The sequence below is a fragment of the Salvelinus sp. IW2-2015 genome, linkage group LG14, assembly GCF_002910315.2.
Source record: "Salvelinus sp. IW2-2015 linkage group LG14, ASM291031v2, whole genome shotgun sequence".
NCBI lineage: Eukaryota > Metazoa > Chordata > Actinopteri > Salmoniformes > Salmonidae > Salvelinus > Salvelinus sp. IW2-2015.
This window is the reverse complement of record NC_036854.1, coordinates 12,694,019-12,707,538: the sequence shown is the minus strand read 5'-3', so window position 1 is coordinate 12,707,538 and position 13,520 is coordinate 12,694,019. Positions and strand designations below refer to the sequence as shown.

Sequence of the window (13,520 nt, the reverse complement as noted above, 5' to 3'; positions counted from 1 at the left end):
AGTATACATCATTGGCTTTTATTCAACATAGTTCTTCCTCATGCAAATAGTGTGGGAATTATATTATGCAAATCATCATGTGCTGGCTTCCGGGGAAGAGAGACCAGACAAGGTCTCAAGTCTAATTTGCAGCGTAGCGTAGCGTAACGTAACTTAACGATATCATATCCCAGTGATTCCTCTGTAATTGGTGGATATCTCAGGCACTAAGAGCAGGGCTGTTACACTCCACTTCTAGAAAGATGGTTTTATTTTAACACTGTTCTGTACTTCAACTGATCCTATGTCATTAATTGGCCGGAGAGTCCTTCCCTCTGAATCAGTCTCGAACATCCAGTAGGACCAGGACCAGGTCAAAACGGCTGAGCAGGGGGATGGTAAGGGCCACGTTGACCGACACAGGCATGTTGGGGTCATACTGGCCCTTAAGGGTTGGTGGCTGCCAAGATGGTTGTCCTGGTGTTCAGTTTACACACCATGCTGGGAAAGAGAGAGGGAAATACAAAGGGAAATAGATAGCAAAAAGTCAATGAAGGCAATAGAAAGAGGCATTATGTGTGTCATTATGTCATTATCTTTTGAATGCCTACTGACATTATCGTGTTCGATATGTCTAACTCTCAACCCACAACAGAAGTAAAGACCAATTTTGAGTGCAAGATAGGATTTCTATACAGTAGAGCAAGAGGCTTTATAGAACCGCCCTCTGGAATTATATTATGACTATATACATATAAAAACTGTATTTTCTTTACCCTGCACCTTGGCCACACTGATGGTCTGCTTCGCCATGGTTCCGTGGATACTGGTGCGGTCGTGCTCTTTGATGCTGTTGAACACCAGAGCTCCTGCCTCTAGATGCCACTCCCAAGAGTCCTTCACGGCTGCCACCGTGACACACACTACATTTTTTACTACTATAAGTGGTTATTTCATGGATTCTTCTAAGCAAAGTGCACTGTATCAGATGCACCAGCAGAGGTCAGACAGACCTGCGGTAGGAGAGCAGATCCCAGCAGTGAGGACTGAGAGGCGAGTGATTTTAGCAGCGTTCTTCAGAAACTTCCCACCTGCAGAAGATGAGACTCGCCTAAACAAGGACCTAATTACAGATCTAGAATCAGATATTAACATGGACACGGTTATTTGCAGTATATAAGATACAGTTGAAGTCGGAAGTTTACATGCACTTAGGTTGGAGTCATTAAAACTCGTTTTTCAACCACTCCACAAACTATAGTTTTGGCAAGCCGGTTAGGACATCTACTTTGTGCATGACACAAGTAATTTTTCCAACAATTGTTTACAGACAGATTATTTCACTTATAATTCACTGTATCACAATTCCAGTGGGTCAGAYGTTTACATACACTAAGTTGACTGTGCCTTTAAATAGCTTGGAAAATTCCAGAAAATTATGTCATGGCTTTAGAAGCTTCTGATAGGCTAATTGACATAATTTGAGTCAATTGGAGGTGTACCTGTGGATGAATTTCAAGGACCACTCCAAACTCAATGCCTCTTTGCTTGACATCATAGGAAAATCAAAAAAAATCAGCCAATACCTAAAAATGGAGACCTCCACAAGTCTGGTTCATCATTGGGAGCAATTTCCAAATGCCTGAAGGTACCACATTCATCTGTACAAACAATAGTATGCAATATAAACACATGGGACCACACAGCACGTCATACCGCTCAGAAGGAGATGCGTTCTGTCTCCTAGAGATGAACATACTTTGCTGCGAAAAGTGCAAATCAATCCAGAACAACAGCAAAGGACCTTGTGAAGATGCTGGAGGAACACGGTACAAAAGTATCTATATCCACAGTAAAACGAGTCCTACATCGCAATAACCTGAAAGGCCACTCAGAAGGAAGATGCCACTGCTCCAAAACCGCCATAAAAAAGCCAGACTACGGTTTGCAACTGCACATGGGGACAAAGATCGTACTTTTTGGAGAAATGTCCTCTGGTCTGATGAAACAAAAATATAACTGTTTGGCCATAATGACCATCGTTATGTTTGGAGAAAAAAGGAGGATGCTTGCAAGCCGAAGAACACCATCCCAAACGTGAATCACGGGGGTGGCAGCATCATGTTGTGGGGGTGCTTTGCTGCAGGAGGGACTGGTGCACTTCACAAAATAGATGGCATCATGAGGTAGAAAAATTGTGTGGATATATTGAAGCAACATCTCAAGACACCAGTCAGGAAGTTAAAGCTTGGTTGCAAATGGGTCTTCCAAATTGACAATGACCCCAAGCATACTTTCAAAGTTGTGGCAAAATGGCTTAAGGACAACAAAGTCAAGGTATTGGAGTGGCCATCACAAAGCCCTGACCTCAATCCTACAGAGAATTTGTGGGCAGAACTGAAAAAGCTTGTGCGAGCAAGGAGGCCAACAAACTTGACTCAGTTACACCATCTCTGTCTGGAGGAATGGGCCAAAATCTACCCAACTTATTGTGGGAAGCTTGTGGAAGGCTACCTGAAGCGTTTGACCCAAGTTAAACAATTTAAAGGCAATGCTACCAAATACTAATTGAGTATATGTAAACCTCTGACCCACTGGGAATGTGATGAAAGAAATAAAAGCCGAAATCAATAATTCTCTCWACTATTATTCTGACATTTCACATTCTTAAAATAAAGTGGTGATCCTAATTGACCTAAGACAGGGCATTTTTACTAGGATTAAATGTCAGGAATTGTGAAAAACTGAGTTTAAATATATTTGGTGTATGTAAACTTCCAACTTCAACTGTATGTGAGAGAAATGGGCCCATGTTTAGAACAAGGATACATACCTCTTACCTTTGTTCCAGAGSGATCTATTCTTTGCACCCCACCGGCTAACACCATAGCAACAGATAACTTAACTACGTACATTCCAAACACCTGTGGGCACAGACTCATGAGAATCTGTTTCCTTGCCTTTGCAATGGAAAAAGAACAACAATCAAATTCCATAAACACTTTATGTCCATCTCATCTCATAGTATTTATCATGTAATAATGACTATTAAATAAATGTAAAAGTTGTATTTAAATCTATATGGCAACAGTTAGTTAGGTTAGTTTCTATGTACCAGCTATAGGGTCATGTTTGTCCCAGAGCTAGTCAAACTCCTTCTGCATGTCCCTAGGACCAGAGCTGCCATGGTCTGCTCATTGTTCACTTCAATAAAGTTGGCTTTCAACACTAGATCCAGTTCACAACGTGCGACCTCATACAGGGGCTTCCATCGCTGACAAACTACTCTATGCACTGTGACATCGTCTTGTTAACATTCTTAATCACAATAATGAGATTTTAGAAAATCAGCCCAACATTCATTGTGATGTCACTAATCCCTTTAAAAACAATCCTATTCGTTAAAAACATTCCTATTCATCTAATATGACTTCATCTTGGGTGAAAGCCAATCATACAGTATTGTGATGTTATCATAAACAAAATGACACCCCAATGTAACATCCATATATCATACAGTATTATGACATCATTGGTCACACATCACACTGTGGAATTTCAATACTCAGTGATGTCACAATCTACCTGGCAACATAATGATGTCACCTCTGCAAAACAAATAATTGTTTTTTAAAAATCCCATAATATGACAACATCCTTTATGTAACAAATCACACTGTGACGTCAAGTGTAATACTGCATCATAGTGACAACCCACTGGGCACACACTGGTTGAATCAAATGATGTTGAACCAACGTGGAATAGACATTGAATTGACATCTGTGCCCAGTGGGAAGTGAAGTCATAGTGACCAGTGTTACCTGATTTACAGCTCTCCTCCAGATCATCCTCCAGAATGACAACCATGGAGCGAGGAATACTGCCCACAAACAGCCTGAACCTGGACACCCAGATCAGCAGTGAAAGAGGGGCCGCAGTCTGATCAAATATAGGCTTATAATTTCTGTTTGCAGATGTTATTTAACAGGCTATTCCACCTTCAACCGACAGTAGGGTTATACAATGTGTAAAACAGAGCTATAGCCCCTTGTCCCCCAGTCAGTCAATCACCTGCTCCTGGATCTTAATCTGCAGTTAGTCCCTGCAAGCTGCTGGGTAGGTGAACTTGGTGGCAGGTGAACTTGGAGTTGCAGAGGTCCTGGTTGGGGCAGTAGGTGGGAGCTCCATCCGGCAGTAGGTGGGAAAGTCAGCTTGCAGGGAGAGCACATGACTGCACTTAGAGCACATGACGGCACACATTTAGTCCCTCTTGTACTCCAGGACTTTGGTCACACTGGTGCGGATGACCGTGTCTGTTACAAACAGGAAGTGACCCGGGTTCCGAGACTTGGGGATGTTCTCCCTGGTGAGCTCTGGACACACAGGAAGACCTGAGGCCTGATGACACATTCATTAGAGAAGGTTAAGGTTATGGACATCAAATAGACCAAGGAGCACTGGACTAGACTTTAAATCAGAATTGATAATACAACTGCACCAACATACTTGGAACTTAAAAGTTCAGCATTACTTGTCATGCTCAATATACACCATCAGATGGGGATCTCTACCCAGTCTTGTATTGAGGAGAGAGCGCTTACATCTTGCATGAGTCAAATAAAACACACTACATAGAAGATTGAAAAAATGCTTGGCCTACACATCTGGCACAAGTAGTTGCCTTGCTGTACATCTGTTAAGTAGCCTACAGTATTGATTTTCAGTGGATAAAAGTACCTAATGGAGAGAGTTCAAAGGGAGGTAGCTTAAAAGCGCCCGCATACTAGGTTTGGTTTGCTCCTAGCAGAACTTAGTTAGGCGAAGTAAATGTCTGTGCCTCGCATACTTCCTTCAAAGACCTTTGCTTAAAAATGTAAAATATTACTGTTTGTCCCTATTGAGACGCTGTAGCAACAACATAGCCAGTATACACTTCTGAAAATAGTCTGAATTAATCTAAAATAAGGCCAGCATCCTGCAGTCGCCTCTTTACTGTTGATGTTGAGACTGGTGTTTTGCGGGTACTCTTTATTGAAGCTGCCAGTTGAGGACTTGTGAGGCATCTGTTTCTCAAACTAGACACTCTAAAGTACTTGTCCTCTTCCTCAGTTGTGCACCGGGGCCTCCCACTCCTCTTTCTATTCTGGTTAGTGCCAGTTTGCGCTGTTCTGTGAAGGGAGTATTACACAGCGTTGTACGAGATCTTCAGTTTCTATTCAATTTCTCGCATGGAATAGCCTTKATTTCTCAGAACAAGAATATACTGATGAGTTTCAGAAGAAAGGGCTTTGTTTCTGGCCATTTTGAGCCTGTAATCGAACCCACAAATGKTGATGCTTCAGATACTCAACTAGTCTAAAGAAGGCCAGTTGTATTGCTTCTTTAATCAGGACAACAGTTTTCAGCTGTGCTAACATAATTGCAAAAGGGGTTTTCTAATGATCAATTAGCCTTTTAAAATGATTAACTTGGATTAGCTAACACAACATGCCATTGGAACACAGGAGTGATTGTTGCTGATAATGGGCCTCTGTAGATATTGTAGATATTCCATAAAAAATCAGCTGTTTCCAGCTACAATAGGCATTTACAACATTAACAATGTCTACACTGTATTTCAGATCAATTTGATGTTATTTTAATGGACAAAAAATTTGCTTTTCTTTCAAAAATGGTAGTGTACATATGACCTCAATTACCTTGATTAACCTGTAGCCCCGCACATTGACTCGGTACCGGTGCCCCCTGTATATAGCCCCATTACCGTTATTTTATTGTGTTACATTTTTAAAAACTTTTTCTGTATTTTTTGTGAAAATATTTTCTTACTTACTTAAAAAAAACTCTGCATTGTTGGTTAAGGGCTTGTAAGCAATGTTCCCACTAAGCTGCGCGCTTACGGGGGCACACAGCTCCAGTGGTGTAAAGTACTTAAGTAAAAATGCTTTAAAGTACTACTTAAGTAGTTTTTGGGGTATCTGTACTTTACTTTATTATTTATATTTTTGGCAACTTTTACTTTTACTTCACTACATTCCTAATGAAAATAATGTACTTTTTACTAAATACATTTTCCCTGACACCCAAAAGTACTCGTTACATTTTGACAGGAAAATGGTCCAATTCACACACGGATCAAGAGAACATCCCTGGTCACCCCTACTGCCTCTGATCTGGCGGACTCACTAAACACAAATGCATCATTTGGAGTGTGCCTCTGGCTATCCGTCAATTTWAAAAAACAAGAAAATGGTGCTGTCTGGATTGCTTTATATAAGGAATTTGAAATTATTTATACTTTTGATACTTAAGTACATTTTAGCAATTCCATTTACTTTTGATACTTAAGTATATTTAAAACCAAATACTTTTAGACCTTTACTCAAGTAGGATTTTACTGGGTGACTTCTCTTTTACTTGAGTCATTTTCTATTAAGGTATCTTTACTTTTACTCAAGTATGACAATTTAGTACTTTTTCCACCACTGCGCAGCTTCCTGGGACTGCCACGCAGAACAAATATCAGCCCGCACAGAGAAGCACGATATTAAACTTTATAGAGTTTTCCATGTTAGTTAATACTAMCAACGTTTCCCTTTACTGTGGGAATTGTGATCGAATCAACACAATATTAGCCACTTTCAATGCAACATACCGAAACCAAAACAAACTATGCAAAACTAACGACTCAGGCCCGTACTCTACACAGACCGGCACGCCATAAACAATCAGAGCTGCAGTAGCCTAAATGCAAATAGACCATTGCCATATATGGACCTGTGTCATTCACTTTGAACTGGACTGTGTTTACAGCATGACCGGTTGTGATTAGATTGCGTTTGTTTTGAGAGCAAAGTGAGAGCTACATGTAGAAACGTGTGCACTTTTGTTCATATCCTTTGCTAGTTATTGAGATATTAGCCCATTTATAGATCATTTGTAGTCAGCAATGAGGGCGTGACTGCTTCCTACAAGAGCATAAAATGTGTGCATTTCTTGACATCTTTGAAAAGTGAGTCAGGTAAAGAGTTTTTTTTTGTCTTAAAGAGGCAGTGTTGTATTTTGAGATAGGCTTGAATAAGCTAAGTAGCTAATAGGCAGAGGGTAGTATAACTTGTCTGATTCTGTGTAATAATGGTATGTGAATAATGATGCATTTTATTTTGTAAAGTTGTTTTTGCATCAAAAATCTGTTTATCTTACCAGATTTTCAGTCACAAGTGGATAAACAGGTTCATGTCAAGCCCTGCATGTTTTTTTCAAAAGTATCATGAAATGTAGGCCTACATTGAACACCACACATCGGCTGCTACTGTAGGCTGAATGATAGAACAGCTATTTCCATGTTAAAATGTTATGGGATGCATTTTCTTGATTGTTTTTGATGATATGCCACTCTGGTAGGCCTACATTATGATCAATTAGCCACAGTAGGCTACTTGACCACTGTTAAAACTAACTTAAATCGGGTACAGCCTCAGTGTTCACAGTAAACACGCACTGGAAGTTGCACAGAACTTTCACAATGTTCAAGTTTGCTTTCAGCAGGATAGAAATTTGCTCAGTGATGATTTTTTTTTTGAGGGAACATTGCTTGTAAGGAAGCATTTCACGGTAAGGTTTGCACCTGTTGTATTCGGTGCATGAGACAAATACAATTTGATTTAATAGGTGACATTGCTCTTCTTTCATCCCACGCACTGACAAAGTATAAAAGGAAAATAGGCCTTTATGATGGATCCAATGCAATATTCCAGCCCACCAAATGCTATCATGGCCTCATAGAACACATCATCTCTCTCCATCTAGCATCTTAAATGGCATTCACATTTTACGTCCACATCTTCAATGCTTTTATGTGAAGCACTTTCCATTTTCTCCATGAGATTAGACAACTCCGATTTAAGATGCAGCCCACATACAGCGCTCTCCACAGAGACATACTTTGTATTTCGAGTGAGCAACATGTTGAAAACATCGAGTCATCAAAAGAGCCCAGCATACCCTGAGGAGAAAGATATTGGTCTGACCTTAAACATTGCCGTGTAGTAGTAACATTCCCCACCAGAACACACACGGCTACATCACCAAGAGCCTTTTGAAGCGCATCCTCTGGCTAATTATAACGCTGCTGTCTGTACCAGTGAGACCCCAGACTGCAGTGCACAATGGCTAAAGTAATTAGGTGTGGAGGTTGACCTAGGACGGCTCACACAGGAAAATGTATAAACCGGTACTTTGTTTTGGTTCTAAGCGGTTCAGAACTTTATTTTGCTGGTCGGAATAGTGGAACAGAACAAAAAAATTGTGAATCATCATGAATGAAGTCGACAATCTACTGTCAAATCCTTTTCAATCCTTGTCCTATGAAGATAAATTATAGATAAAACGCATCGGTGTTCATCGGCCGTTGGACAAACATTACACAACAAGGTGGAAATCGCAAATTCAGCAATGAGTGGTTTGAAAGGAATCAGTGGCTAACTGCAAGCATTGCAAAGCAATCACTAGCCTGCTACTCAGTGGAGTGGGTGTGTGGTCCAAGTCTGGGTTTAAGGGTCTCTTTTCCAAGATTAAAAGGATAAACATTCAACATTGGCCACGCTGTCAATCCAGCATGACTTCTTCCGTGTTCGAAACAACTGGAAATTCAGAACTGGGAAATCTCAGACTTCAGTGAGTTCAAGACAACTGGAAACTCTGAAAGAAACAAGCTCCGACTGGGAAAATAAGTTTGGAACGGTCATCCAACTCGGAATTCCAAGTCGGGAACTTGGGCCCCTATCACTGACGTCATAATTCAACCTTGTTTTTTTTCAGAGTTCCTAGTTGTCTTGAAAGCGCCATCAATCCAGAGAATGCCAAACTTTAAATGACAAAGTTTGAAGACAAAATTTGCCACGAGGGACCTCTGCACTACCTTCCTGTTCACGTGAACACAGCACAACAAGGTGAGTCCAAAAATGTCTTGTACTGTATGCTGCTGCATAAATTATGTAATGTGACAGGGAGTGCAGTGCATTCGGAAAGTATTCAAACCTCTTGACATTTTCCACATTTAGGTTATGTTACAGCCTTATTCTAAAAGTAATTACATACATTTTTTCCCTCATCAATCTACACATAATACCCCATAATGACAAAGAAAAAAATGGTTTTTATACATTTTTGCAAATTTATAAAGAAAAAAACTGAAATAGCACATTTACATAAGTATTCAGACCCTTTACTRAGTACTTTGTTGAAGCACCTTTGGTAGCGAATAAAGCTTTGAGTCTTGGCACACCTGTATTTGGGGAGTTTCTCCTATCCTCTAAAGCTCTGTCAAGTTGGAAAGGGTCCCGAAGCCACTCCTGCGTTGTCTTGGTTGAGTGCTTWGGGTCGTTGTTCTATTGGAAGGTGAACCTTTGCCCCAGTCTGAGGTCCTGTGCGCTCTGGAGCAGGTTTTCACCAAGGATCTCTRTGTTCTTTGCTCCGTTCATTTTCCCCTCGATCCTGACTAGTCTCCGAGTCCTTGCCGCTGAAAAATAACKCCACAGCATGATGCTACCACCACCATGCTTCACCATAGGGATGGTGCCTGGTTTCCTCCAGATGTGACGCTTGGCATTCAGGCCAAAGAGTTCAATTTTGGTTTCATCAGACCAAAGAATCTTGTTTCTCATGGTCTGAGAGTCTTTAGGTGTCTTTTGGAAAACTCCATGCGGGCTGTCATGTGCCTTTTACTGAGGAGTGGCTTCCGTCTGGCAACTCTACCATAAAGGCCTGATAGGTGGAGTGCTGCAGAGATGCTTGTCCTTCTGGAAGGTTCTCCCATCTCCACAGAGGAACTCTGGAGCTCTGTCAGAGTGACCATCGGGTTCTTGGTCACCTCCCTGACCAAGGCCCTTCTCCCCCGATTGCTCAGTTTGGCCGGGCGGCCAGCTCTAGGAAGAGTCTTGGTTGTTCCAAACTTCTTCCATTTAAGAATGATGGAGGCCACTGCGTTCTTGGGGACCTTCAATGTTGCAGATCTGTGTTTCGACACAATCCTGTTTTTCGGAGCTCTTCGGACAATTCCTTCGACCTCATGGCTCGGTTTTTGCTCTGACATGCACTGCCAACTTTGGGACCTTATATAGACAGGTGTGTGCCTTTCCAAATCATGTCCAATCAATTGAAGAAACATCTCAAGGATGATCAATGGAAACAGGATGCACCTGAGCTTAATTCAGAGTCTCATAGCAAAGAGTGAAAACATATGCAAATAAGGTATTTTTTAAATATTTTTTTTATACAATGAAAACCTGTTTTCGCTTTGTCATTATGGGGTATAGTGTGTAGATTGATTTATATTTTATTTTCATTTAATCCATTTTAGAATAAGGCTGTAATGTAACAATTTTTTTCTTTTAAAAGGGGTCTGAATACTTTCCGAATGAACTGTACATATAACTAGGAATAWAGGGACTAGGCAACAGGATAGATAATAAAGAATAGCAGCAGCTTAAGTAATGAGTCAAAAAAGTTAATGCAAAAAGAGTGTAACGTAAGAAAATGTGGAAAAAGTCAAAGGGTCTGAATACTTTCCAAATGCACTGTATACGGTAGCTAAGAAAGCAATATTAATTGTATGTTGTGCAGCTGTTAGTAGTTCATGTGCCTCACCCTAATAATTTGCTCCCTAACTTAGCCTACTGTTCTGACTTGGTGGTGCACATTTATTTAGCCTGTTTTAGAGAAATGCCGTCATCGGATATTGTAAGAGATTTTATTGTCTGCTTATATGCCCCCTTTATTTATCCTACGGTTCTGACTTGGTGTACAGGGATAATACTGTAAGAATGGCCCATGTTCTGAATTCCTCCGCTGTACATTTCAAAAGTGCTGAACATTGACTATGTCCGTCCTCGCTCGCTCATTAATGTCTTAATCGAAATTACGGATTGCCTCTTATCCACTCATTGTCCCCTTATGCCATAGTTTGTACATCTCAATTGTCAGTAGAAACCACATTTGTTTAAGCAAGTCAACCATATCAGCTATGTTTTTTTTAAAGGCAGTAAATGAGGCTGAATGAACTGTTTCGCTGCCAAACATAGCTCTGCTGGTTTGGATTTTGCACTGACCAATATGGCTGCCACTTTCACCCCACTCTGGAACTTTGAGGGTCTATAATATAGTCCCTCTACTAATATAATAMGATCTCTATGGTAAGGGCCTCTTACCTGTGATTCTGGCCTGCAGGTGGTGTTGGACCTTGTGCCAGCCTTGCTGTGTTGAGTTCACTGACACCGTCTTGGCGGCTCTGTGAAGGGCGTTGTCGAAGATATTGATGACCCCTCGCTGGGGTAGGCATTAAATCAGTCTCCCACCTCCATATTGGCTTTGAATAGCGTCATGGTGTTGCTGACCACCGAGTAGTGGGCATCTTCATCAAGCGCCAGAAGGATCTGCAGGATGTCAGTCACGTGGTGCTCTGTTACATACGCCTCAAACACCTGCCCTATCAGAGCTACCAGCTCAGGTTTATCAACATCATGGATCTGCAGGGGTGGAATATGCTTTAAATTTAACAAGCTGTGTAATGTATGCAATGATCGATGCAGCCAGATGACATCTCATATAAACCCAAAGGGCTCATCTGTAGTGTCTGGCTTGTAAACTGATGGTGAAATTGGTAGTAGAGGCAAATGTGGACAGCAATCTATCAGATTGGTGATTGTAAGTCCGGCTAACACGAATGCGTCAGTTCTGTACGCTATGAGATGCATTCGCGGACCAGAGTTTGTGTGTTCTATTCTGGAGAAACAACTGGTGTATGCAGAGACGTGTTTGTCGACACTAACAACTTTGGTGAGTTACAAAAGTATATTGAAGTAAGTCACTAAACAAAGTCGGAAAATAATTCCTCTAGAGGGATGAATGTAATGGCCGAAGATCCCAAAACACCGCGAAGAGAGACGTTTCGCTAAGTGCGTCGTTAGACCATGTGTCGATACTAATAGGATCGAAAGAAAAGCAGCGCTGCTCTCGTCTCAGCTTCCTCCATTTAAATCTTACATGAACATAAAAAGGATTCCACTATACCGACGACGGATCAGCTACTAGCGATATTACCACCGCTGGAAATATTGAGGCTTTTTATTATGTTTACTAAATAATAATGCCCTGAATCACAGATTGGTCACATCATTGCCCTGTTACACATCATGAAATATACTGAGGCAAATAATTACAGACAGCAGCCTAAAGAAATCTCCAATTTGGACTCCAGACCAAAGGACGAATTTCCACCGGTCTAATGTCCATTGCTCATGTTTCTTGCCCCAAGCAAGTCTCTTCTTCTTATTGGTGTCCTTTAGTACTGGTTTCTTTGCAGCAATTCGACCATGAAGGCCTGATTCACACAGTCTCCTCTGAACAGTTGATGTTGAGATGTGTCTGTTCCTTGAGCTCTGTGAATCATTTATTTGGGCTGCAATTTCTGTGGCTGGTAACTCTAATGAACATGTCCTCTGCAGCAGAGGTAACTCTGGGTCTTCAAATTCATGTGGCGGACCTCATGAAAGCCAGTTTCATCATAGCGCTTGATGGTTTTTGCGACTGKACTTGAAGAAACTTTCAAAGTTCTTGAAATATTCCATATTGACTGACCTTCATGTCTTAAAGTAATGATGGACAGTCCTTTCTCTTTGCTTATTTGAGCRGTTCTTGCCATAATACGGACGGTCTTTTACCAAATAGGGCTATCTACCTTGTCTCAACACAACTGATTGGCTCAAATGCATTAAGGAGGAAAGAAATTCCAAAAATTAACTTTTAAGGAACACCTGTTAATTGAAATGTATTTTATTTAACTAGGCAAGTCAGTTTAGAACAAATTCTTATTTACAATGATGGCCTAGGAACAGTGGGTTAACTGCCTCGTTTTTAATGTCCCAACGCTCTAACCACTATACTGCCTGCCACCCCTATTTATATATATATATATATATTACACACTACCGGTCAAACGTTTTAGAATACTGTCACTGATTCCCCCGGTACTGCTGCCTACCGGTCAGTTTTACCGTCAAAAGTTTTACAATATATATTTAAGTTAACCCCAACTGTTTTCCTAACCTTAACCTAATTCTCCAAACAAGCTACATGAATTATCCTAACCTGCTGCGTAAGGTCTTTTAACCTGCTATGAAAAGTCAAATCTGACATTAACTTGACAAAAGCTGGATCCCTTCTAGCCATGACCTTTAAGAACTTTGGAACTTTCCTCTGGATTCACACATTCAGTACTCCCACAGGGGTGTTCAAAACTACAACACGAAAGAAACATCACGGTCTTAAAATACTCACTATGAATTAAATGCTGCATTTACATCCACAATAATTCAATAGAAAACATGTGCTTTTTCATGTGGGTCAAAATAATCTGAAATTGCTTTTATGGAAGGAAGCCCTTATATTTTCTGATTTGTTAGCGTCTATGTCTATCCAGAATAAATGTGCAGCCGCAAGGCTGTCACATGCCACAATAGGACCAGAGAAATTCACCTGAACC

The 13,520-nt window shown here is 40.9% G+C and overlaps 1 pseudogene; it reads right to left on the bottom strand.

Annotated features, from left to right (window-relative positions):
* Positions 1 to 319: 319 nt before the first annotated feature.
* Positions 320 to 12,622, bottom strand: LOC111972924 (DNA helicase MCM9-like; annotated as a pseudogene).
* Between the last annotated feature and the right edge of the window lie 898 nt (positions 12,623 to 13,520).